The 25,558-nt window shown below is 39.4% G+C and overlaps 2 non-coding genes across 2 annotated transcripts; one reads left to right on the forward strand and one right to left on the reverse strand.

The window, feature by feature from the left end:
- Positions 1-2,825: 2,825 nt before the first annotated feature.
- Positions 2,826-2,932, reverse strand: LOC148546311 (small nucleolar RNA R71). Its single transcript, XR_015900560.1, has one exon. It is a non-coding gene; the product is annotated as a small nucleolar RNA R71 (small nucleolar RNA).
- An 11,197-nt stretch (positions 2,933-14,129) lies between these two features.
- LOC148546312 (small nucleolar RNA R71) lies at positions 14,130-14,237 on the forward strand. Its single transcript, XR_015900937.1, has one exon. It is a non-coding gene; the product is annotated as a small nucleolar RNA R71 (small nucleolar RNA).
- The last annotated feature ends 11,321 nt before the right edge of the window (positions 14,238-25,558 follow it).

Consider the following 25,558-nt stretch of genomic DNA (forward strand, 5'->3'; position numbering starts at 1 on the left):
TAACATTAAGAAGGAAAGGGGGGAGCCAACGTTAGTGACACTCAACATTGTCACTAACGTTGGCCAAAGCACATTAAGCCACGTTAACTCCCACGTTAACCTAGTTAACGTGGAAGCTAACGTGAAGGAACAAAGTGGTCGACAACGTTAGTGACACCCAACATTGTCACTAACGTTGGAAGAACACAAGCCCCCGATGAGCCACGTTGACTCCCACGTTAACCTAGTTAACGTGGAAGCTAACGTGAAGAAAGAAGGTGATCGCCAACGTTAGTGATACCCAACATTGTCACTAACGTTGGAAGGAGCCATACATGCCACCATGAGCCACGTTAACTCCCACGTTAACTTAGTTAACGTGGAAGCTAACGTGGATAAGGGAAGGATGAGCCAACGTTAGTGACACTCAACTTTGTCACTAACGTTGGAGATGGCTAGCAAGGCCACGTTAGAAACCACGTTAACCTAGTTAATATGGACTCTAACGTGGAAAATAGGGGCAATTTGGAACGTTAGTGACAATGGTAAGTGTCACTAACGTTCTCGAAGGATGGCAAGCCTACGTTAAAAGAGCCACGTTAACTAAGTTAACGTGGGCTCTAACGTAGGGAAGGGGGAGGCTTCTCAACGTTATTGGGAAAGTTGAGTCCCAATAACGTGTGCGAAGGACATAGTGGAAACGTTAGTGGCAACTTTTATGCCACTAACGTTGAGGTTAACGTGGCCTTTAACTTTGGTGAGGAATGTTAGTAAAAAAGGTGATTGTCACTAACGTTCTCGAACCCATATTTTCACTGAACGTTAACACCACTAACTTCTTGAGCCAAAGCCCCTGCCCACTTCATACTTTCTCTCTGCAAGTAAAAGCTAAGCCCAATGAAGAAGAGAACTGCTTCCAACTCAAGATCCAAAGGCCCAAGACTTGAAGAATCAACTAGAAAAATAGAAGAGTAGTATATATAGGAGTATCTTTGAAATATTTTGAGAGTTGAAAATTATAGGGAGACTCTTAGCATAGAACTACTCTCTGTATTTACTTTCTCTGCACTTCTAAGTTTTCATGATGTATTCTCCATCTTTTTTTTCATTTTCCAGAGCTATGAACAACTAAACCCCTGTCATTGGGTTAGGGAGCTCTGTTGTAATTTGATGGATCAATACTAGTTTTCATTATTCTTCTTCTATCTTTTCTCTTGATTTTACTTGAAAGCTTTCGATCTTCATCTAATTGAGTAGTTATCTTGAAAAAGAAGCTATTCATACTTGGATCTCTTCTGAACCTTGAAAGAGGAATGAAGAGATCAAGCTAGAAATGCTTTCTCATGCTGGACCAAATTGGGTTTGGATGGATATGTGACTATAATCCTCTCAACACTTGGTTTGGGAAATGCATGTGGTATAATCAGTGACCATACTTCATCTCTTCTCATGAGCAATTGACCAAGGAATTGGCTATTGATCAAGATTTGAGAGATTGAATTACAAGAAATTGTAATTCAATCACTTAAGATTGCCAAGGAGATCAATGAGTGCATTGATTGAGGAAGAGATGAAAATGAAATTGATCCGGAGAATGCAACATCTCCTAAGCCCAATGAACTCCCCATTTCTGATCTTACCCATTCTCTTTAATTTCTGTTATTTACTTTAATGAGCAATTCCCCCATTCCCATTTACAATTCTGCAATTTACCTTCCGTCATTTACTTTCAGATCTATAATTCTAGAATTTACTTTCCTGTCAATTACCTTCCCGCCATTTTATTTTCTGCAATTCTCAACTCAAATTCTGGATTCGCTCAACTAGAACAGTCCTCTAATTAAAGTTGCTTGATCAATCAATCCTTGTGGGATTCGACCTCACTCTATTGTGAATTTTTACTTGACGACAAATTTGGTACACTTGCCGAAGGAAATTTATTGTGAGACAAGTTTTCCGTGCATCAAGTTTATGGCGCTGTTGTCGGGGATTGATTGTGCATCAACAATGATCAGATTGGAGGATAACTAGATTGAGCATTTTATTTTTGTTTGATTTAAATTTCTGTTTGAGTCATTTACTTTCTGTTTTAGATAACTTCTTCCCTTCCCCTTACTTTTTCTTTGTTATTTACTATTCATCTCACTAACCCACTAACTGTTTGATATATTGTATCACTCATACTAACAGTAATTCTGACAGATATACTTTCTGCACCTATTCTCTTTGCTTGTACTTGTTGGTTGTATGACAGGGAGAAGAAGCGGGGCTTCAACTTCCTTTGATTCTGAACCTGAGAGAACCTTCCTTAGACTAAGGAGGGAGGCAAGAGAAAAACGTGTAGTTGGTGGTGAAGAAGAGGAGGAACACTTTGAGGAATACTTTGAACCAAACATGGAAAAAACATGGAAAACCATCATGAAGAAGAGGCTCACAACCATGGCAGAGGAGGTGGAGCAAATCATGCTGGGGAGGATAGAAGAGTTTTAGGCTCTTACATCAATCCAAACCCAGGGAACTGTAGAAGTAGCATTCAAAAGCCAACCATCCATGCCAACAATTTTGAACTAAAGCCACAGCTCATCACCCTTGTTCAGAACAACTGTTCGTTCGGAGGGAGTGTCCAAGAGGACCCCAATCAACATCTAACCACCTTCCTGAGAATATGTGACACAGTGAAGTCTAATGGTGTTCATCCTGACGCCTATAGACTGCTCTTATTTCCATTCTCACTCAGGGATAAGGTAGCTAAGTGGCTGGAGTCTTTCCCAAGGGAGAGCTTGACAACTTGGGAAGACGTGGTGAACAAATTCTTAGCAAGATTTTACCCTCCTCAACGAATCAATAGGTTGAGAGCTGAGGTCCAAACTTTCAGGCAACAAGATGGTGAGACTCTATATGAAGCATGGGAGAGGTTTAAAGACTTAACAAGGAGGTGCCCACCAGATATGTTCAACGAATGGGTGTAGCTGCATATTTTCTGTGAAGGGCTCTCTTATGAGTCAAAGAAGGCCATAGACCATTCATCCGGAGGATCTTTGAACAAGAAGAAGACTATTGAGGAAGTCATAGATGTCATTGAAATAGTAGCAGAGAACGACTACTTCTATGCTTCCGAAAGAGGGAACACAAGAGGAGTAATGGAGCTAAACAATGTAGATGCTCTGCTGGCCCAAAACAAGCTCATTACCCAGCAGCTGGCTGACCTCACCTAGAAGATGGAGAGGAACCAAGTAGCAGCAGTCTCCACTTCATCAATAACCCAAGAAGGAGTGAATGAAGAAGCAGAGGGTAGTTAGGAGCAAGCCAACTATATTGGGAATTCACCTAGGCAAAACCATGATCCATACTCCAAGACCTACAACCCTGGATGGAGGAATCACCCAAACTTTGGGTGGGGAAATCAACAAGACCAAAGCCTTGATCAAAGACGCCCAAATCCAAACAATGCAGCCACCCAACACTTCACATCTAGACCATATCAACACCCTCATAACAACACCTCCCCACATTCATATCAAGGCCAGAATAACCCTACTCAGCCTGACCTATCATCATTTGATGAAAGAATATCAAAGATTGAGAATCTACTTGAAGGCCTAAGCAAGGAGATTCAAGACAACAAGGTCTTCAAGGAGGAAGTGCGAGCCAGTTTCAAGAACCAGGGAGACATAATCAAGAGGTTGGAATCTCAAGTAGGATATCTCTCTGAGCAAATTCCCAAACCCACAGATGGATTCCCAAGTGACACAGAGAAGAATTCGAGAGGTGAAACAAAGAAGGTAAGATGGGAAGATTGCAAGATGGTTACTATAAGTGATAAGGAGACTGAGGACAAGCCAAGCAAGCTGTCAGAATAACCTGAAGATACCTCAGTAGAGGAGGTGGAAAAAGATTACCAAGAACCAGAAATCTCAAAACAGGAGTTGCTGAGACTCTATGCACCTTTTCCCCAACTGCTCAAGGGAGCTGTGGAGAGGAGAATATACTCAAGATTTCTTGACTTATTTGCATCTCTGCATGTGAACATACCATTCATCAAGACTAACCAACAAATGCCTGCATTCATCAAGTACATGAAGGAGTTGCTTCCCAGGAAAAGCTCACTCAAGGGAGGCCAAACTATAGTGATGAACAAGGAGTGCAGTGCCCTCATTCAACCGCAGTTGCCTACAAAAAGAAAAGATCCAGGGAGTTTTCATGTCCCCTGTGCCATAGGAGAAACAATGTTTGATAGAGCACTCTGCGATTTGGGAGCAAGTATCAACTTAATTCCTTTATCCCTGGTGAAGAGGCTGCAGATCAATAAGATATTGCCCACAGATGTAGTCATCAGGCTAGCTGACAAAACTCAAAAATAAGCAAGAGGGGTGGTGAAAAACGTATTGTTAAAGGTGGGAAAATACTTTCTTCCCACAGACTTTGTCATCTTGGACATGGAAGAGAGTCACACTCACCCAATCATATTGGGAAGACCATTCCTAGCTACAGCCAGAGCACTCATAGACGTGGAGCGAGGGGAGCTAATATTGAGGATCCATGATGAACAACTCAGCTTCAATGTCTTCAAACTCTCCCAAGAAACTGACCAAGAAAACAAAGAACCAAGCAATGATCATAACGGGATGCTGACAGAGGAAACAAGCATTGAGGCACCACCAACACATCTGAGAACCCCACTGAATGATGAACAAGGCAAACAACAATCGTCACAGCTCAAGGAGAAGCTGGAGGAACCTAAACCACCAGAGGCATGTGAAGACAACAACAAAATTCACTTAAAAGAAGAAGTCGCCAAGAACAGGGAAGCATCAAAAGGGACAAAGAAGAAGGTACCAAGGGGTGGAGGAACAAGAAGATCCCTACGGAAGGCCTCTCTCCAGGAGAGAAAGTGATTTCAGCTTACTTCCCAGAATTCCCCCCTAATCTCCCCACTGTACCATCTCAGTTACCTAAGGTCTTCACTATCAACAGAGTTCTTTCCTTGGAACATGTAGAGATCATTGATACAACTAATGGATATAAGTCCAAGGCAAGAGGGGAGGACTTGAAGCATTATCAACCACCCTGATGAAGGAGAAACGTCAAGCTAGTGACGCTAAAGAAGCGCTTCATGGGAGGCAACCCATGTTTTATTAGCTTTTACTAGTGAATAAGTCAATATTCATAAATTCCAACCCAAACTTGGTGAAGTCCTTATATTGCAGTATATAGTGAAGAACAAGTTTGGTGTTCAAAGCATACCAAGAAAGCATGAATGCAACAGAGAGCATTCTAGTCTTGGAGCTTTGAACAGAACTTTTCATCATAATGCTTCAAACTAAGTTTGGTGTCACCCCATGGTGCCACCAAAATGCATAAAGGGATACACAGTTAGTTAGTTAGTTGGAGTTCATGAATAAACAATCTAATCTTTTCTTCTCTTTATTATTTTAGCCGTAAAAATCTAAATTGATTTTTTTTATGATATTTCTTACTTTTCTTATTTGATCTTTATAGGGAAAGGAAAGGAGCATTGAAAGAGATAGATTCGACAATTAAAGGAAGAAGGTTCGGACACCACAAAAGGAAGGACTATACACTTGTTCTAAAAAGGGAAGTCATTGGAAAATGTTGCCATGCAACATTGAAAAAAATGGGACCCTTGAAGACCGATCAATCTCCATCATAAAGTGATGATCCTTGTCCTTTCTACATGCACAACCCCAACCGTCCATCAAACAACCACTCCATCAATCCACACCCTCCATTCACTCACAACCTTTCTATAAAAGTGATCCTTGATCCGTACCCTAGCTCCACACTCCACATCCACTCTTCACACCTATCCATTTCGGAGCAAAGCATTTCCTAACCATTTAAACACATTCTCCCTCACCACCTTCATTGCACTCAACCCTAAACAACCAAAAGTCTCCACACCCTTGCCAACTCCATACATTAACCCTCAATCATGGCATCTTCAAACTCTAAAAGAAGGAAGGGGAAGGAACCTATGGAGCAACACCCGTATGATGAAAAGAGATTCAGAAGCTTGCATCATGCATTGCAATACGGGTGGATGGTTGATAAAGAAATCATTTATGAGCTAGGATTTCAAGTTAGGAAAACTGAGTGTCCCGAAATTATAATGAAGGTAGAAAAGAGAAGATGGGAGCTCCTCACTGATCCAGTCATTAAGGTGAATGCAAATCTTATAAGAGAGTTTTATGCAAATGCGGTCTGTTATGATAAGGTAGATGAGTCATATACAAGCTTTGTGAGAGGAAAGATTGTGGATTTTGGCCCCATGAGTGTCATGAAGGCATTAAAACTGCGGTCCATACCGTTTGAAGAAGAGAGTTATCATTCAAGGATGGACAACAACCCTAATCATGATCAGATTGTGCAAGACATTTGTGTACCAGGAGCTGACTAGGAAAGTTATGCAGATAGGAGACCAAGGTTCATCAAGAGAGCAGATCTTACTCCGGAAGCAAAGGGATAGTTCGAGATTGTAAGGAGGTCCATCCTCCCAGCAGCGAACAACTCGGAGGTGAATCTCAAGAGAGCCACACTGGTACAATGTATACTCAAAGGAGGAGAAATCAAGGTTCATGAACTCATAGCAGAAGGCATTAGAAAAATGGCAGAGAAAAGCGACTCAAGAGGAACGTTAGGTTACCCCAGCACTATTTACCGACTGTGCAAGAAAGCTGGGGTGGTGTTTGAAGATGAGGACCCCGTGTGGATAAAAGAGGGCATTCCAATAACCGTTCAACGAATGCATGCCACTGCATCCCCCCTACCTCAACGGAAGCAAAGGAAGAGGACAACCCCTCAAGTAGTAGAAGGACAAGCCATAGAAGGGCAAGCACCAACCACTTTGGATATGCATCAATTGCAGGAGGCCATTAGTGGACTATCTCAACAATATTTGGAGAGCCAAGGAGCACAGAGAGAACTTCAACTACAGATGATGGGGCAGCAAGAGGAGTCACTCTCAAGATGGATGACTCAACAAGGGGATTGGCAAAAGCAAATGATGGATCAGCAACTGAGTCAAGGACAACAATGGAATGAAACATTTCACAGGATGGAACAAAGGCAAAATGAGTAACAAGAATCCATCCAGAGGCTAATCAACATCCAAGCACATCAAGGTGCACATATACATGAGATGCATCGAAGACAAATAGAACAGGCAGAACTATTGGACGAGCAAAGGGCATTCGCAGAAGGAGTTTACATGAGCGAGACTGGACATCATATAAATACTCAAGCCAGGCTCGGTTACTTGGTAGGACAACTGCCTATATTGCATCCAGGAATCACAAGGTATGAAGAAATGAGGGATGAATTAGCACGAGAAGAAAGACAAAGGGTGGAAGAGAGTCATGAATCAGTAAGAAAGGCACTTGAGGATTGGAAGCAAGCAAGATTGGCACGGATGAGAGGGAATGCAAGAGGACACAAAGAAGATAAACAAGGAGGAAAGCATGGACATCCACAAGAGTAAAAGGTGGTGGAGTTCTTTCTTTGGTCCATCTTGTTCTAAGTTTTAAATAAGGAAGATCTTGTATGAAATAGAACTTGCTTCCATGATTAGTTTAAACCTTTTTAAATTCTATTTTTTTTAAGTTTGTGTGTTGAAGAGGTCTCTGTGTGCTAGTCTCTATGTCACTGCATCATTTCTTTACTTTCTTGTATGCTTGTCCCTTTTGAATCAAATGAAAAGAGAATAATTGTTTTCAAAAGATCAGAGTGGAGTTCATACTAGGGAGTAAGTCCATGAGTTTGTGGTGTGGTCATAAGTTAGCTAAGTTGGTTCAACCATAAGGTGGGAAGACAACTATCTGTCATGAATACTATGCTTGAGACACACCCCATGAGACTAGATAAATAAGAAGATCCTAATAAGAAAAAGGGAAAGAACAATCAAAGTTGAGGAATAAAAGAAAAATAGTAAGCAATAAGGCTAGGCAACAATGGTTTTAATCTTGAAGCATGTGTCTGTGGTGCTCCTGTGTGAGGGATCTACTTGGATGAATAAGCTCTTAGGGGTGCCTTATCACTTGGTAACTTGGGTTAACTAACCCGGGATTATCAGCTGAAAGTCCACTATCAAGAGTAACCCTCACCACAGAGCATTTAGTAACCCAAAAAGGTGCTGGACACCAAGGTCTCAAGAAAAGAAAATAAATAAACTATGTGCCTGTGGTGTGTATGTATGGGGGAGAGACTTGAGCAAGTAAGTCCTTAGGGGTGCTTCAACACCTAGCACCTTGAACCAACTGGTTCGGGAGTGTTGGCTGAAAGCTTATTTTAAAGAGTTGTCCCCTTACAGAGCACTTAGCTTAAGAACAAAAATAAGCCCTCAAATAACAACAAAAGGATCAATGAATAAAAGTCTCATGGGATGCAATAACAAGTGAGTATTTGGTGCGCAGAAATTGTGATTACACTTTGATTATGTAAAATTCATCGCTCTTTCTTTCCCTGGTAATGGCGCCAAAAACATGATGCCAATACCATGGTTCACAACTTCGCACAACTAACCAGCAAGTGCACTGGGTCGTCCAAGTAATACCTTACGTGAGAAAGGGTCGAATCCCACAGAGATTGTTGGTATGAAGCAAGCTATGGTCACCTTGTAAATCTCAGTCAGGCGGATATAAAATAGTAATGGGGTTTTCGAAAATAATTAATAAAATAGAGATAGAAATACTTATGTAAATCATTGGTGAGAATTTCAGATAAGCGAATAGAGATGCTTTCGTTCCTCTGAAACTCTGCTTTCCCGCTATCTTCATCCAATCAGTCTTACTCCTTTCCATGGCTGGCTTTATGTAATGCATCACCATTGTCAATGGCTACTTTCGGTCTTCTCTCGGAAAAATGATCCAAATGCCCTGTCACGGCACGGCTAATCGTCTGGAGGCATCACCCTTGTCAATGGTTACATCCTATCCTCTCAGTGAAAATGGTCAACGCACCCTGTCACGGCACGGCTATTCATCTGTCGGTTCTCAATCATGCTGGAATAGGATTTACTATCCTTTTGCGTCTGTCACTACGCCCAGCAATCGCGAGTTTGAAGCTCGTCACAGTCATTCAATCATTGAGTCCTACTCGAAATACCACAGACAAGGTTTAGACTTTCCGGATTCTCTTGAATGCCGCCATCATTCTAGCTTACACCACGAAGATTCCGATTAAGAGATCTAAGAGATACTCATTCAATCTAATGTAGAACGGAAGTGGTTGTCAGGCACGCGTTCATAGGGAATGATGATGATTGTCACGTTCATCACATTCAGATTGAAGTGCGAATGAATATCTTAGAAGCGAAATAAGATGAATTGAATAGAAAACAATAGTACTTTGCATTAATCTTTGAGGAACAGCAGAGCTCCACACCTTAATCTATGGAGTGAAGAAACTCTACCGTTGAAAATACATAAGTGATAATGGAGTTCATTGGTCTCGGCCCCAGAGGGGAACCGGAGTAACCAAGACTACGAATACAATGATAAAAAGTTCTATTTATAATAAACTAGTCACTAGGGTTTACAGAAGTAAGTAATTGATGCATAAATCCACTTCCGGGGCCCACTTGGTGTGTGCTTGGGCTGAGCTTGAATTTTACACGTGCAGAGGCTCTTTCTGGAGTTGAACGCCAGCTTTTGTGCCATTTTGGGCGTTGAACTCCACTTTGCAACTTGTTTCTGGCGCTGGACGCCAGAATTGGGCAGAGAGCTGGCGTTAAACGCCGGTTTGCGTCGTCTAAACTTGGGCAAAGTATGGACTATTATATATTGCTGGAAAGCCCTGGATGTCTACTTTCCAAAGCAATTGGAAGCGCGCCATTTTGAGTTTTGTAGCTCCAGAAAATCCCCTTTGAGTGCAGGGAGGTCAGAATCCAACAGCATCAGCAGTCCTTCTTCAACCTCTGAATCTGATTTTTGCTCAAGTCCCTCAATTTTAGCCAGAAAATATCTGAAATCACAGAAAACCACACAAACTCATAGTAAAGTCCAGAAATGTGAATTTAACATAAAAACTAATGAAAACATCCCTAAAAGTAACTAGATTCTACTAAAAATATACTAAAAACAGTGCCAAAAAGCGTATAAATTATCCGCTCATCACAACACCAAACTTAAATTGTTGCTTGTCCCCAAGCAACTGAAAATCAAATAGGATAAAAAGAAGAGAATATACTATAAATTCCAAACTATCAATGAAACATAGCTTCAATCATATGAGCGGGACTTATAGCTTTTTGCCTTTTGAATAGTTTTGGCATCTCACTTTATCCATGGAGGTTCAGAATGATTGGCATCTATAGGAACTCAGAGTTCAGATAGTGTTATTGACTCTCCTAGTTCAGTATGATGATTCTTGAACACAGCTTCTTTATGAGTCTTGGCCGTGGCCCTAAGCACTTTGTTTTCCAGTATTACCACCGGATACATAAATGCCACAGACACATAATTGGGTGAACCTTTTCAGATTGTGACTCAGCTTTGCTAAAGTCCCCAATTAGAGGTGTCCAGGGTTCTTAAGCACACTCTTTTTTTGCTTTGGACCTTGACTTTAACCGCTCAGTCTCAAGTTTTCACTTGACACCTTCACGCCACAAGCACATGGTTAGGGACAGCTTGGTTTAGCCGCTTAGGCCAGGATTTTATTCCTTTAGGCCCTCCTATCCACTGATGCTCAAAGCCTTGGGATCCTTTTTCTTTACCCTTGCCTTTTGGTTTTAAAGGTTACTGGCTTTTTGCTCTTGCCTCTTGGTTTTAAGAGCTTTTGGCTTTTTCTGCTTGCTTTTTCTTTTTCTTTCTATTTTTTTTTTCGCCTATTTTTTTTCTGCAAGCTTTGTTTTTTGCTGCTTTTTCTTGCTTCAAGAATCATTTTTATGATTTTTCAGATTATCAAATAACATGTCTCCTTGTCATCATTCTTTCAAGAGCCAACATATTTAACATTCTTAAACAACAACTTCAAAAGACATATGCACTGTTCAAGCATACATTCAGAAAATAAGAAGCATTGTCACCACATCAATATAATTAAGCTAAGTTCAAGGATAAATTCAAAACTCATGTACTTCTTGTTCTTTTGAATTAAAACATTTTTCATTTAAGAGAGGTGATGGATTCATAGGACATTCATAACTTTAAGACATAGTTACTAACTACTAATGATCATGTAATGAAGACATAAACATAGATAAGCACATAACATAGAAAACGAAAAACAGAAGAAATAAGAACAAGGAATGAATCCACCTTAGTGATGGTGGCGTTTCCTTCTTGAGGAACCAATGATGTCCTTGGGCTCTTCTATGTCTCTTCCTTGTCTTTGTTGCTCCTCCCTCATTGCTTTTTGATCTTCTCTTATTTCATGAAGGATGATGGAGTGCTCTTGATGTTCCACCCTTAGTTGTCCCATATTGGAACTCAATTCTCCTAGGGAGGTGTTGATTTGCTCCCAATAGTTTTGTGGAAGAAAATGCATTTGAGGCATCTCCGGGATCTCATGGTGATGAGCTTCTTCATGTGCCTGTTGAGATCCATGAATGTGCTCTCTTGTTTGCTCCATCCTTTTCTTAGTGATGGGTTTGTGAGATGAATCTTTCCATCTCCCATGGCTCAGAGGTGGAGGCAATTGTCTTTCCTTTCCTCTTTCTTGAGGTTTCTCTAGCCTTAGGTGCCATTAATGGTTATGGAAAAACAAAAAGCTTATGCTTTTACCACACCAAACTTAGCATGTTGCTCGTCCTCGAGCAAAAGAAGAAAGAATAGAAGAAGAAGAAGAGGATATGGAGGAGATGGAGGGATGTGTGTATGGATGTGAGTGGTGAATGGAAACAGAAGGGATGACCATGAATGGAGAGAGAGAGGGTGAGGTGGGTGGGGATCCTGTGGGGTCCACAGATCCTGAGATGATTCTGTGGGATCCACAGATCCTGAGGTGTTCAAGGATTTACAATCTTGCACCAAATTAGGCATGTAAAATGCCCTTGCACACAACTCTGGGCGTTCAGCGCCAGGTTGGTGCCCATTTTGGGCGTTCAACGCCCATTTGTTGCCCATTTCTGGCGTTGAACGCCAGAACCATGCTTGTTCTGGGCGTTCAGCGCCAGCTCCTCTCCAGGGTGCAATTATGGCGTTCAGCCCCCAGATGATGCCCATTTTGGGCGTTCAGCGCCCAGATACTGCCCATTTTGGGCGTTCAGCGCCAGAACCATGCTTTGTTCTGGTGTTGAACGCCAGGCAGGTGCTTCCTCCAGGGTGTGATTTTTCTTCTGCTGTTTTTGATTCTGTTTCTAAATTTTTCGTTTATTTTGTGACTCCACATGATCATGAACCTAAGAAAACATGAAAAACAAAAATAAAATTAGATAAATAAACATTGGGTTGCCTCCCAACAAGTGCTTCTTTAATGTCAATAGCTTGACAGTGGGCTCTCATGGAGCCTCACAGATGTGCAGAGCTTTGTTGAAACCTCCCAACACCAAACTTAGAGTTTGGATATGGGGGTTTGACACCAAACTTAGAGTTTGGTTGTGGCCTCCCAACACCAAACTTAGAGTTTGACTGTGGGGGCTTTGGTTGACTCTACTTTGAGAGAAGCTTTTTCTGCTTCCTCTCCATGGATGCAGAGAGAGATCCTTGAGTTGTAAACACAAGGTTGTCCTTATTTAATTGAAGGATTAATTCTTCTCTGTCTATATCAATCACAGCTCTTGCTGTGGCTAGGAAAGGTCTTCCTAGGATGATGGATTCATCCTCTTCCTTTCCAGTATCCAGGACTATGAAATCAGCAGGGATGTAAAGGCCTTCAACCTTCACTAATACGTCCTCTACTTGTCCATAAGCCTATTTTCTTGAATTGTCTGCCATCTCTAATGAGATTTTAGCAGCTTGCACCCCATAGATTCCCAGTTTCTCTATTACAGAGAGGGGCATGAGGTTTATCCCTGAACCAAGGTCACACAGAGCCTTAAAGATCATGGTGCCTATGGTACAAGGTATTATGAACTTTCCAGGATCCTGTTTCTTCTGAGACAATGTCAGTTGATCCAGATCACTTAGTTCAATGGTGAACAAGGGAGGTTCATCTTCCCAAGTTTCAATACCAAATAATTTGGCATTCAGCTTCATGATTGCACCAAGAAACTTGGCAGTTTGCTCTTCAGTAACATCCTCATTCTCTTCAGAAGAGGAATACTCATCAGAGCTTATGAAGGGCATAAGGAGGTTCAATAGAATCTCTATGGTCTCTAGATGAGCCTCAGAGTCCTTTGGTTCCTCAGAGGGAAGCTCCTTATTGATCACTGGACGTCCCATGAGGTCTTCCTCCTTGGGATTCACGTCCTCTCCTTCCCTTACAGGTTCGGCTATGGTGCTTATGTCAATGGCCTTGCACTCTCCTTTTGGATTCTCTTCTGTATTGCTTGGGAGAGTACTAGGAGGGATTTCAGTGATCCTTTTACTCAGCTGGCCCACTTGTGCTTCCAAATTTCTAATGGAAGACCTTGTTTCATTCATGAAACTTATAGTGGCCTTGGATAGATCAGAGACTAAGTTTGCTAAGCTAGATGGATTCTGCTCAGAATTCTCTGTCTGTTGCTGAGTGGATGATGGAAAAGGCTTGCTATTGCTAAACCTGTTTCTTCCACCATTATTAAAGCCTTGTTGAGGCCTTTGATCCTTCCATGAGAGATTTGGATGATTTCTCCATGATGGATTATAGGTGTTTCCATAAGTTTCACCTAAGTAATTCACCTCTGCTATTGCAGGGTTCTCAGGATCATAAGCTTCTTCTTCAGAAGATGCCTCTTGAGTACTATTGGATGTAGCTTGCATTCCATTCAGACTCTGAAAAATCATATTGACTTGCTGAGTCAATATTTTGTTCTAAGCCAATATGGCATTCAGAGTATCAACTTCAAGAACTCCCTTCTTCATAGGCGTCCCATTACTCACAGGATTCCTCTCAGAAGTGTACATAAACTGGTTATTAGCAACCATGTCAATGAGTTCTTGAGCTTCTGCAGGCGTTTTCTTTAGGTGAATGGATCCACCTGCAGAAGTATCCAATGACATCTTTGATAACTCAGATAAACCATCATAGAATATATCCAGGATGGTCCATTCTGAAAGCATGTCAGAAGGATACTTTTTGGTCAACTGTTTGTATCTTTCCCAAGCTTCATAGAGGGATTCACCATCTTTCTGTTTGAAGGTTTGAACATCCACTCTAAGCTTGCTCAGCTTTTGAGGAGGAAAGAACTTGGCTAAGAAAGCCGTGACCAGCTTATCCCAAGAGTTCAGGCTGTCTTTAGGTTGAGAGTCCAACCATATTCTAGCTCTGTCTCTTACAGCAAAAGGGAAAAACATGAGCCTGTAGACTTCAGGATCTACTCCATTAGTCTTAACAGTATCACAGATATGCAAGAATTCAGTTAAGAACTGAAAAGGATCTTCAGATGGAAGTCCATGAAACTTGCAGTTCTGCTGCATCAGAGAAACTAGCTGAGGTTCCAGCTCAAAATTGTTTGCTCCAATGGCAGGAATGGAGATGCTTCTTCCATGTAAATTGGAATTAGGTGCAGTAAAGTCACCAAGCATTCTCCTTGCATTATTATTATTTTCGGCTGCCATCTCCTCTTCCTGTTCAAAAATTTCTGAAAGGTTCTCTCTGGATTGTTGTAATTTAGCTTCTCTTAGTTTCCTCTTCAGAGTCCTTTCAGGTTCTGGATCTGCTTCAACAAGAATATTCTTGTCTTTGCTCCTGCTCATATGAAAAAGAGAGAACAGAAAAATAATAATAATAGGGGTCCTTTTTACCACAGTATAGAGGTCCCAGTGTGAGTAGAAGAAAAGAAGAAGAAGAAATTCGAACACAGATGGAAGAGGGGGTTCGAATTTGGGGGAGATGAAGTGTTAGTAGATGAATAAATAAATAGAAGGAGATGAGTGAGAAGGAGAATTTTCGAAAATAATTTTTAAAAAAGAGTTAGTGATTTTCGAAAATAGTTTTTGAAAAATGTTAGTAATTTTCGAAAATTAAAATTTAAAAATTGAAATAATTAGTTAATTAAAAAGAAATTTTGAAAAAGAGGGAGATATTTTCGAAAATTAGAGAGAGAGAGAGAGTTAGTTAGGTAGTTTTGAAAAAGATAAGAAACTAGGAAGTTAGAAAAGATATTTTGAAATCAAATTTTTGAAAAAGATAAGATAAGAAGATTTTTTTGAAAAGATATGATAGAAATTAGTTTTTGAAAAAGATTTGAATTTTAAAATCACAATTAATGACTTGATTCACAAGAAATCACAAGATATAATTCTAGAACTCAAAGTTTGAATTTTTCTTAACAAGTAAGTAACAAACTTGAAATTTTTGAATCAAAACATTAATTGTTATTGTTATTTTCGAAAATTTGATATAAAAAAATAAGAAAAAGATTTTTGAAAAAGATTTTTGGAATTTTCGAAAATAACTAAGAAAAATGGAAAAGATTTGATTTTTGAAAAAGATTTTGAAAAAAGATAAGATTTTTAAATTGAAAATTTGATTTGACTCATAAAAACAACTAGATTTAAAATTTTTTTGAAAAAGTCAAATCTAATTTTCGAAATTTTAAGAGAAAAAAGGGAAAGATATTTTTTTTTTGATTTTTGAATTTTTATGATGAAAGAGAAAAATTAAAACATCATTTTCATGTTTTTCTCTTTTATTTTTGAATCAAAACAAGGAATGCATGCAAGAACACTATGAATGTCAAGATGAACACCAAGAATACTATGAAGATCATGATGAACATCAAGAACATGTTTTTGAAAAATTTTTTAATGCAAAGAAAACATGCAAGACACCAAACTTAGAAATCTTTAATGCTTAGGCACTAAGAATTCAAGAATGCATATGAAAAACAAGAAAAGACACAAAACATGCAAATGCAAAGATCAAACAAAAAGACTTACCAAGAACAACTTGAAGATCATGAAGAACACTATGAATGCATGAAAATTTTCGAAAAATGCAAGATGCACATGCAATTGACACCAAACTTATAACATGACTCAAGACTCAAACAAGAAACACAAAAATATTTTTGATTTTCATGATTTTATGATTTTTTTGTATTTTCTTTTAATTTTTTCGAAAATCATTTTGAAAAAGAAAAATAAGGATTCCAAAATTTTTAATATGAATTCCAGGAATCTTTTAGTCTAAAGCTCCAATCAAAGGGTCAGGCATGGCTTAATAGCCAGCCAAGCTTTAGTATGTAACTCAGACATGACACGCCTGACATACCCATTCCAGAAGAATTAGGATGGCTTTACAGCCAGCCAGGCTTCAACATGCTTCATGAAACACTAGAATTCATTCTTAAAAATTCTGAAGAAAAATATATTTTTGAAAAACAATTTTTTTTTCGAAAACAGATGAGAAATTTTTTTTTTGAAAGGTTTTTGAAAAATTTTTGAAAATAAAACAAAAATAAAATTACCTAATCTGAGCAACAAGATGAACCGTCAGTTGTCCAAACTCGAACAATCCCCGGCAACGGTGCCAAAAACTTGGTGCGCAGAAATTGTGATTACACTTTGATTATGTAAAATTCATCGCTCTTTCTTTCCCTGGTAATGGCGCCAAAAACATGATGCTAATACCATGGTTCACAACTTCGCACAACTAACCAGCAAGTGCACTGGGTCGTCCAAGTAATACCTTACGTGAGTAAGGGTCGAATCCCACGGAGATTGTTGGTATGAAGCAAGCTATGGTCACCTTGTAAATCTCAGTCAGGCGGATATAAAATAGTAATGGGGTTTTCGAAAATAATTAATAAAATAGGGATAGAAATACTTATGTAAATCATTGGTGAGAATTTCAGATAAGCGAATAGAGATGCTTTCGTTCCTCTGAACCTCTGCTTTCCCGCTATCTTCATCCAATCAGTCTTACTCCTTTCCATGGCTGGCTTTATGTAATGCATCACCATTGTCAATGGCTACTTTCGGTCTTCTCTCGGGAAAATGATCCAAATGCTCTGTCACGGCACGACTAATCGTCTGGAGGCATCACCCTTGTCAATGGTTACATCCTATCCTCTCAGTGAAAATGGTCAACGCACCCTGTCATGGCACGGCTATTCATCTGTCGGTTCTCAATTATGCTGGAATAGAATTTACTATCCTTTTGTGTCTGTCACTTCGCCCAGCAATCGCGAGTTTGAAGCTCGTCACAGTCATTCAATCATTGAATCCTACTCGGAATACCACAGACAAGGTTTAGACTTTCCGGATTCTCTTGAATGCCGCCATCATTCTAGCTTACACCACGAAGATTCCGATTAAGAGATCTAAGAGATAGTCATTCAATCTAATGTAGAACGGAAGTGGTTGTCAGACACGCGTTCATAGGGAATGATGATGATTGTCACGTTCATCACATTCAGATTGAAGTGCGAATGAATATCTTAGAAGCGAAATAAGATGAATTGAATAGAAAACAGTAGTACTTTGCATTAATCTTTGAGGAACAGCAGAGCTCCACACCTTAATCTATGGAGTGCAGAAACTCTACCGTTGAAAATACATAAGTGATAATGGAGTTCATTGGTCTCGGCCCCAGAGGGGAACCGGAGTAACCAAGACTACGAATACAATGATAAAAAGTTCTATTTATAATAAACTAGTCACTAGGGTTTACAGAAGTAAGTAATTGATGCATAAATCCACTTCCGGGGCCCACTTGGTGTGTGCTTGGGCTGAGCTTGAATTTTACACGTGCAGAGGCTCTTTCTGGAGTTTAACGCCAGCTTTTGTGCCATTTTGGGCGTTGAACTCCACTTTGCAACTTGTTTCTGGCGCTGGACGCCAGAATTGGGCAGAGAGCTGGCGTTGAACGCCGGTTTGCGTCATCTAAACCTGGGCAAAGTATGGACTATTATATATTGCTGGAAAGCCCTGGATGTCTACTTTCGAACGCAATTGGAAGCGCGCCATTTTGAGTTCTGTAGCTCCATAAAATCCACTTTGAGTGCAGGGAGGTCAGAATCCAACAGCATCAGCAGTCCTTCTTCAACCTCTGAATCTGATTTTTGCTCAAGTCCCTCAATTTCAGCCAGAAAATATCTGAAATCACAGAAAAACACACAAACTCATAGTAAAGTCCAGAAATGTGAATTTAACATAAAAACTAATGAAAACATCCCTAAAAGTAACTAGATTCTACTAAAAACATACTAAAAACAGTGCCAAAAAGCGTATAAATTATCCGCTCATCAGTATTCTAGGACATGATAAAGGTCTGAAAGCCAGGAATGAGCCTAAGTTGCTATGCTGAAACCACCATAAAACCAAGACATGACTTCCACAAGAATGACTCATGTCTCTTGGCATTTCTTTCATCATTCTCTTGTTCCAGTACTTGCTTGGGACAAGCAAGCTTTAAGTTTGGTGTTGTGATGCCAGGGCATTTTGGCCAGTTTCACTGACCTTTTCTTTACTATTTTTAGGGTAGTTTCATGCATTTCCTTAGAAAATAAGCTAGTTTTGGGTAGATATTCACTTACATCTTGATTCAAGCATACATTGTGCATTTTACATGATTTCATAAGGATTTTGCATGAATTTAAGGACAAATTGGATGTTGCATTTCCCATGACTTGGACTAGAACTTTGATGCACTTTATTGCTTAATTTCAGGGCAAAGGAAGCAAAGAAGAACCACATTAGTGGCTACGTTAGTTGCACTAACGTTAACACTAACGTGGAATGGGAGTAACTTGCAAAGTTAATGAGAAAAGTGATTGCCAATAACGCTCTCGAAGCCATCATTGCCCACGTTAAGAAATAGAGCCAACGTTAGTGACACTTAACATTATCACTAACGTTGAACCAAGATCATGAGTGGCCACGTTAGAGTCCACGTTAACCTAGTTAACGTGGCCTCTAACGTTAAGAAGGAAAGGGGGGGGGGGGGAGCCAACGTTAGTGACACTCAACATTGTCACTAACGTTGGCCAAAGCACATTAAGGCACGTTAACTCCCACGTTAACCTAGTTAACGTGGAAGCTAACGTGAAGGAACAAAGTGGTCGACAACTTTAGTGACACCCAACATTGTCACTAACGTTGGAAGAACACAAGCCCCCAATGAGCCACGTTGACTCCCACGTTAACCTAGTTAACGTGGAAGCTAACGTGAAGAAAGAAGGTGATCGCCAACGTTAGTGACACCCAACATTGTCACTAACATTGGAAGGAGCCATACATGCCACCATGAGCCACGTTAACTCCCACGTTAACTTAGTTAACGTGGAAGCTAACGTGGATAAGGGAAGGATAAGCCAACGTTAGTGACACTCAACTTTGTCACTAACGTTGGAGATGGCTAGCAAGGCCACGTTAGAAACCACGTTAACCTAGTTAACGTGGACTCTAACGTGGAAAATAGGGGCAATTTGGAACGTTAGTGACAATGGAATTGGCTATTGATCAAGATTTGAGAGATTGAATTACAAGAAATTGTAATTCAATCACTTAAGATTGCCAAGGAGATCAATGAGTGCATTGATTGAGGAAGAGATGAAAATAAAATTGATCCGGAGAATGCAACATCTCCTAAGCCCAATGAACTCCCCATTTCTGATTTTACCCATTCTCTTTAATTTCTGTTATTTACTTTAATGAGCAATTCCCCCATTCCCATTTACAATTCTACAATTTACCTTCCGTCATTTACTTTCAGATCTATAATTCTAGCATTTACTTTCCTGTCAATTACCTTCCCGCCATTTTATTTTCTGCAATTCTCAACTCAAATTCTGGATTCGCTCAACTAGAACAGTCCTCTAATTAAAGTTGCTTGATCAATCAATCCTTGTGGGATTCGACCTCACTCTATTGTGAGTTTTTACTTGACGACAAATTCGGTACACTTGCCGAAGAGAATTTGTTGTGAGATAAGTTTTCCGTGCATCAGTAGCCGCTGTACAAATTGAAGGGGAAGTCATGATGATAGACATAGGGGTATTTCTTTCTAACCCTAGTAGCTGCTTCAATGAAACCCAACTTTATCTACTGAGATTTTTGTTATTACGAAGTTCTTGCTTACTTATTTATTTTAATTTAGTTATAATTATTTGTTCTTTTGTTTTTGCTTAACAGAATAAGAAGGAAAGGAAGAAGGTGAGGGAAGTGGAAATTCTTAAGAAAGATCCTAAACAGCTGAAGAAACAGATTGAGAACTTGGAAATGATGAGTATGTCAAGTCTTGAGCTTTTTCACACCACTTTCTTTTATTTATTTGTTGTTGTTGTTATTGTTTTATTATTATTGTTATTGTTGTCATCATGAAAGTATTAATTGATCATGTGTTTTGCTATAGAATGCATGAATCTCTTATCATGTGGAATAGTGAAAACCAATTTGTAGTGACTTGCAATATCTGTTGAGTGCCGAGAATTGAGATTTCTTCAAGAATCATGATCATCTTCTGATAATTAGAACTAGTTAACAGGATAAGATTTACATGAAGTTAAAGAAAATAGAGGTCAGTAAGTTTGTGAGCATAAATTCTTTCAAATTGCCTCCAAATTAGTGGTTATCTTAGGAACGTTGTTTGATTCTCAATGGAGGAATTATGTTCACTTGTATATAACTGCACACAATTATTTCCTTTTTATGAAAAACAATAATGGAGAACATATAACCGTGATAGTTGATCTCTGGCACTCTGAGGCCAATTTCTAAGTTGATTTTATCTCTGACCTTAATTAAATTTACACTCAGAAGTCACTCCACACAGTTGTATGCTAATCTTTTTTTTATAAATAGTTTCTGTAAATTATTACTTATTATGATGTATTGATCTAAAATCGATTTCTTTCTTAACTAGGAATATGAAGATAAAATGAAGGAGAAGGGTGAGACCCTATTATGTTTAAGTGAGGGATTTCTCCATTGCTTAAAAGCAACCTTTTAACCCACTTTTTCGTTGTTAGTTTATACATTCTAGAATGCCTTTTCGGCATAAGATGAACATTACAAGAGAAAGCATAATGCTGGGGGGCTAATTCTTCATATAGATTTCGTTGTATCCTTCTGTTTTCTTTTTTTCTTTCTTTCTTTTTAAATTTGTTAACACTTTGTTGGGGGGTCAAAATGCATTAGTGTCACTTTGTGCTTTGCATTCCTGAAACCTTGAATGTAATAAAATTGAAGAGAACATGGAAAGTAAAGACTTTCACCAAAGGCTTGGAATTCTTCAAGATAGTAGCTGACCTTACTGAAAGTGAAGGTATCGTTCTCTATTCTCTTTTTCTACCCCTTTTCCTTTAATTAATCGAAGTCTTTAGCTTCAATGGTTGTGTTGTATTGGTTAAGTATATTCGATTTTCTTTTGAGTAGAAAATTGGTTAAATTGAATATATTTTATTATTTATTATATTTGCAAAAATCAAACGTGCACTGAATTTGCTGTCTGCTTCAAAGACAAACAAAGCGATCAACTATTTCAGATTTTCCAGATCTTGTGTGTCCAATACTCTAATGTGCTTGTGTGTTTTTTTTAATGTAATTTGTCATGTTCTAACTAATTTCTAATCAATTGTTCAGTTGTTCAAATTTTTTTTTTTTGGGTTTCAGGTGAAAAACATTACAAGATGAGCGAACAAATTAGAGAAGAATTTTTTTTTTGGTTTTTAAAGGATGAGAAGAATATGTACTATATTAGTGAATATTTTTGTTTTCACAGTATAATATTTTGATGTCTTTTGTAATTTTTTTAATAGCTTCTACCTGGTATTACATGTAATGGATAAATTATACCATATTTTGATTTGTCTTGTTTGGACTAAAAACATATATAGTTTATAATGTAAATTTTATGATTTAGATTTATTGAATTTCTTCTTTTTAGACTTATTTTGTTATTATCATAATTTTGGGATCTGATTATGCTTTAAAAAAAATCTAAAAAAACAGAATAAATTATGATCACGGTTTTAAAATAGGGTGACTATAGATAAGGCTATGGTCACGGCGAAAAATCGTGACCATAGATAGGGCTATGGTCACGGTTTTAAGGAGGGTGACCATAGAGTCTATAGTTATGGTGAAAAACTGTGACCATAGCCCTATCTATGGTCACGGTTTTAAGGAGGGGTGACCATAGAGGCTATGGCCACGGTGAAAAACCGTGACCATAGATAGGCTATGGTCACGGTTTTAAGGAGGGTGACCATAGAGTCTATGGCCACGGTGAAAAATCATGACCATAGATAGGGCTATGGTCACGGTTTTAGGTGGGGTGACCATAGAGTCTATGGCCACGGTGAAAATCGTGACCATAAATAGGGCTATGGTCACGGTTTTAAGGAAGGGTGACCATAGAGGCTATGACCACGGTGAAAACCGTGACCATAGCCTTATCTATGGTCACGGTTTTAAGGAGGGGTGACCATAGATTAATTTATGGTCACGGTAAAAAAACGTGGCCTAAAGTGTCAGATTTTGAAAATTGAAACCGTGACCATAAAAACCGTGACCAAAGCTCAAAAAACCGCGACCATAGACCTATAGCCACGAGAGAGTAGACCACGGTAAAAAACCGTGACCATAGGTCCAAAACCGTGACCATAGATCTATAGTCACCCTTTTTACTAGCTATGGTCACAGTTTTTTACCGTGGCCATAGGCCTTTTTTTTTGTAGTGTTACCTCTTTCCGGCCTCCGGCCCAAATTCACGGCCTCTGGCCCAATATTTCATCAAATCAATATACATAAACTCATAACCATATAATTCACTATCTAATGCCAATTTCAATTCACACATCAACTATGCAAAGTTCCACAATCCTTATCCAATATCAACATCATCCACTACACATATAATACCAATCAATCATACCATTCAAGCTTAATCCTAGGAGCACCTAACCTAGGAATTCACATCATATCACACGGTACTTAAATGAAGGTAAAACCGTATCTTAGCCGATTCCTCAGAAAACCCAAAGACACCTCAAGGTCAACGTTCCTCAAGAGTCCACAGCCCCAAAGCCTTACCGAACCAGATTTCAGCGACCAAAAGCCTCACCGAACCAGATTCCAGTGACTAATGTCCAATAATCAAGCTCCCAACATCATCATGTACTCCAAATCAACAATATTCAATCTAATTCCACAATATATCACTATAATTAACATTCAAGCTTACTAATTCACTAATCCACAAAAGGTTTGAGGTTCTTACCTTTCTTAAGCATCACAGGACCAAAGCCCAATAATTTTCTCGAGCTAACTCAAGTCTAAAATATCAAAATCACATAATCTATCAAACTCAAAAATGCCCAGATTCGAATTTAAGAAGAGGAAGGATGGGTGAGAATATGAGATTTTCTTACCAAATTAGTTAGTGGACTTTGTAGAGAATTTCGAGATGAACACGTGGCCGCTAACGGCTCGTTAATTGGAGCTCTGAATCAAAAGTTATGGCAGAATGAAATTAGAGCCAAAGGTTTGCTCTCCTCCTTCTTCCCCCCTCCCCCCATTATGTTTCAGCGTGTTTCTCCAAAGGCTTGGGGAAGAAGGGTTGATGCCCTTCATTTATATGGCAAGTGGACTGGGCCTTGGGCCCAATACAGGCCCGGTTTGTCCAGTTCGGCCTGTTTGGCTTAAATCTTGGGCCAAAATTTTTAAAATTGGTGTCAAAATTCTTATTTTAATTAATTCTATCTTATTAAACTATAAAATTATATTTCTAATTTTTTAAATAATAATTAATTTATTCATTAATTATTTACTAACTTTACAGATTTTACACATAGGCTGACTTAAGCGAAACTTTAAAAGGTCTTAGTGACCGATCTAATGAATTTAAAAACAAAAAATAGCACCATGTTGCTCGAGTAAATCTTTGTTGAAGTATTCAACATACACAAAATCTATACAGTACCTGATTCAAACATACTAACAAGATAACAAAGACAAATAACAATCATTGTAACGAAAACCAACCATCTGGATACGTTGTAAAGTAACCATCCGTTTTATGTCAAATAAAGATCGACTATGGTCAACTAATTTAAGTGACGTTACACTCAAAAGACCAAACAGTGAACCAAAACTACTGTACTAATTAAACCGAAATTCTGCAAAATTTTGCGCGCTATAATAAAAACCAATGCAACTATCAACAGCAACAACATGTACAATTCGTTCCAATACATTCAAATTCCAACCATGGTGTTCATATGCAGAACAATCAAGTAACTCAGCAAAATTCATTGCATGAACATCTAGTTACAAGTAAAACCATAGTCATCAACTAACCTTTGGATGAAGCAATACTGGTGGAGAGCTCTGCTGATGGGGGGATTCTGGGGTTAACGGGTTCTGTTCGAACAGCAATGGAAGACCAAGCCTGGCCGCGAGTTGGTGTCTCTCCAGTAGCAGGTCGACAATGGCTGGGGATGGGTCCCGTGGCATCAACGGCGGTGACGAGTTTAGCGGCCACAAGTTCGACGGTGTGCGACACTAGGACAGCGGTGGCAGAAAGCGATCAACAGGGTGGGTACCGGCAGGAGAGAGAGGTGAGCTGAGCACTAGGAACGCGCAATGAGAAGGACAACGTCCTGCCTCCATGTGTGCTACCGGCAGATGATAGGGACACCTACGACAGGAAGAATGCGACCGTCTGAGATGTTGGTTGCTGGCAACGGAGACACTCGCATGCAAGAGAGGCGGGCTGACTGAGGTGGAAGATGCACTCTATGAGGGTTGGATGTTTAGTGAACTAGGTGCGGGTGGGTGCCATTTTGGAGGAAGGAGAATTTGGGTGAAAAGGATTTGTAATTAGGGTTGGATGGTTTGTTTTGTAAAATAACTGAATTGGGACTTCTGAGTTTATGGTAATCTGTGAACTGGTTTTCACTATTTATCTCTATTGGTCTAAACAACTAGCTCATTGTACACATTCTAAAGATTCCCCATTGTCTCCCTAGCGGAGTTGGAAATGAAATAATTTGATTGATATGATTTTAGAACAAATTACCATTTGTACCCATGAATTTTGTAAATGCTGACAAAAGTACCCATCAAATAAAGAAATTAATCTTGTACCCATAAAAGATGGATTTCATGTGACAACAGTACCCAAGTCCTAATTTTTTGTTAGTTTTGTAATGAAAATCCCAAATTACCCTGCCCTTTACCTTCTTTCCCAAATTTCAAATTTTCACTACCCTCATTTTTCTTCTTCCTCTGCCGCCGCTGCCAGCCACCATCCTCATTCAGATGCAAACTCATCATCCTCCACAACGAATGCAAACTCGTCATCATTTCTTGGCCAGGCGCCCAGGCCACCATGCTTCCAGCTACTGCGCCTGCAAACCAGCATTCAACCACTGCGCCTGCAAGCTGGCATTCAGGGTCCCTTAAAGCACAACTTTTTCTCCAAATTTCCAATCAAACAAATTGATGAAGTCTAAAATCTGGTGCGATTCTCTAAGCTTCTCATCAATCTCCGATGATCCATTGGCAAAATGGTTAATGTAGATGTGGTGGTGGAC

Source organism: Arachis ipaensis, chromosome B9, assembly GCF_059453495.1.
Source record: "Arachis ipaensis isolate K30076 ecotype BB chromosome B9, ASM5945349v1, whole genome shotgun sequence".
Taxonomy (NCBI): Eukaryota; Viridiplantae; Streptophyta; class Magnoliopsida; order Fabales; family Fabaceae; genus Arachis; species Arachis ipaensis.